Below are 2,868 nucleotides of genomic sequence, written 5' to 3'. Positions count from 1 at the left end.
TACATGAAACCAACAAAATTTAATCAAACAAATTGGAATTCAAACCACTGTAAAGCATCGTCATGTGGCAGAGAAAAGGGGGTTTACACTATTGTTACTGATATCGAATAGCTTGAAATTGTTTTGAATCATAAACTCGCATACAAATATTTCTCTGTACATATGTACACGTTTGTATGTCGCGCTGTGTTATGTGAGAAACTGATAGTTATTTCTATGATATACATGGATATTTCATTGTCGGATATTTTAAACAAAGGCAACTTGTAATATTTGCCATTGTGCGAGAACAAACACGGGAAAGACATTTGGTCAAACATTGTGTGTAATTAATTGACTTCTCAACAAGGACGAACTGCTGAAAGACTGATGGGCACCTTAGAATTATTGTCACAAGTGTTTGCTTCTTATCGGGGGTTGTTTCAGCCTGTAGGTTTTGTGATGTTCTTATTGTTGTATTGCTCTTGTTGCTGTTTTAGTAAAGAAGTGAAAGATGTTTTGTGGACCGCCCATCTTTCACTGGCAGCTAGCTGCTTTGCTGTGGCACAACTCGACTATTTCCTACTTAAAAAAAAACAGAAAATTCAAATTTAAAGGAGAATGTTTATTATCATTCGAAAGAACACTCTTTGGTATTTACTTTGTAGATTATCTTTTTCAAATGTTGGGCGGGGCTACGTCTGAGATAGTCCATCCTTTGAGCCCAATTTTCGATGATTCGTTCGAGCATTTTGATTGGTAACTGTCAAATGAAACGCGTGGGATTGTCCACATAGACTTTAGACTTTACATAGCCCCACAGGCAAAAGTCTAACGGTGTGATATCACACGATCTTGGTGGCTAATCGACCGGACCAAAACGTAAAATTATCTGCTCACCGAAGTTTTCTCTCAATAAATCCCTTAATTGATACGATATGTGGGAAGTGGCGTCGTCTTGTTGAAACTAAATGTCGCTGAAAACACGATCTTCAATTTCGGGTATCCAATAGTCGATTACCACGGCGCGATGACGGTCTCCATTAACGGTTACGTTCTCACGGGCATTATTTTTTGAAGACCGCACCAAGCCTTTGTTTTTTCTGGATAAAATGGCAGTTATTGAATATTTTCAAATTGCTCTTTGTCCCGAATGCGGAAATTTAATTTGTTTACACCCGCATTCAGCCAGAAATAGGCCTCACAGTTGAACAAAATTTGGCTTGAAACTGTCCGATCCATTTGGAACTTTCCAAGAGCCCATAGAGCATAACGATTTCGCTTGGGAAGGTCGAGCGGCTTCAGTTCTTGCACAAGCTGTAATTTGTACGCTTTCAATTTAAGATCTCGACGTAAAAGTCGTTCCATACGTCAGTCCAAGTTGTTGCGAACGGCGCCGAATCGACTCTCTATGGTCTTCAGGTACACTCTCGACTGCGGTTGATATATTTCCTTCAAATATTATCCAATAATAAATGCTAGGTCTCAAGATTTGTGATTGTGTTGCGAATAGGACACAGTAGGCCGATTATGTTGACCTAAGTTGAGCTAAGCGCGCGAAACACATTGTTTATAGAACGTGAATTTTCTTAATAAAAAATCTGCCAAGAAAAGACTATTGAAAAAAGTACCTCTACTTGGATCACCCCTTACAGGCTGTTGTTGTTGTAGTGGAAGAATTCTACCGAGTTGACAGTCTTTGGCCAGATAAAAATCCGGGTACGTTTCGGTTACGTAGAGCCGACCGTCGTGCGAACGGAGGAACTTATAGTACAGCATGCTATACGGTGTTGTTGCTGTGCTGTGTGATGTTATGCTATGTGGGGCTATGTTATGGTGTGCTATGCTATACGTTCTCATATTGTGAAGTGCAGTCCCAAGGGATATAGTACTATGTGGAGCTGTCTATGTGGGGCTATATTATGTGGAGTTATGTAATTTGCTGCTATGTTATGTGGAGCTGTGTTATGTGGAGCTATGTTATGTGCTGCTATGTTATGTGTTACTATGTTATGTGAAGCTATGTTATGTCAAGCTATGCTAAGTGGAGCTGTGCTTAGTTATGCGGTGCTGTATACTGCAATGTCATGAGGTGTTATGCAGAGCTGTCTTATGCTATGTTATGTTGCCTTATGTTATGTAAAGTTATGTTATGTGCTGCTATGTCATGAGGTGCTATGCTGAGCTGTGTTATGCTTTGTGATACTATGCTATGCGGTATTGTACTATACTATAAAGTTGCACTGCGCCACCTTCACGCATTGACAGCTTCGTGCATACAACTTCCAACGTGTCGAGCGCGCTGTGTTTAACTTCGACAGATAACCATAATGGTACAAATACGAGTGTGCTTGTGTATATGTCTGGAGCTGTCGTGTGCGCCGGCATTTACTGATAACGACTTTCGGAGACAATTGACAAGTTGAAATATTACCTCTTCGACACTCACCTGAATTTGTACTGCAAAAAAAACAAACCAATACAAATACAACGACAATATAATGTGGAGACAAATACCAGAATATCGCTTTCGTGGCATATGAACACATACATATGTACATAGCTGCATGTTAGTTAGTCTGTTTGTATGTATGTAAGACATTTATATCACTATCTCTAACAGCACCGGCACCAGCACCTAAAATTTTACCTACTTCCACCCTGCTACCTCGCAAGTGCGCCGATTGTGCGACGTGAGAGTTAGAAGCGATATGGTCGACGACATTTGTATGACAGTAAAAAACGGTAATGAGCTGCGTTCGCTATTGTATCTCTAGCGAAGGCGGCGGGAAAAAAGAAATATTAAACAAATACGTAAAGAAAATGCTCCACTTGTCGCTCCCGACTGCAATTATTCATATGAATTTGAAAATTTTCAGTCAATATACC

Source organism: Bactrocera tryoni, chromosome 2, assembly GCF_016617805.1.
Source record: "Bactrocera tryoni isolate S06 chromosome 2, CSIRO_BtryS06_freeze2, whole genome shotgun sequence".
Taxonomy (NCBI): Eukaryota; Metazoa; Arthropoda; class Insecta; order Diptera; family Tephritidae; genus Bactrocera; species Bactrocera tryoni.
The sequence above is the reverse complement of the archived record's forward strand: the minus strand, read 5'-3'. Positions refer to the sequence as shown.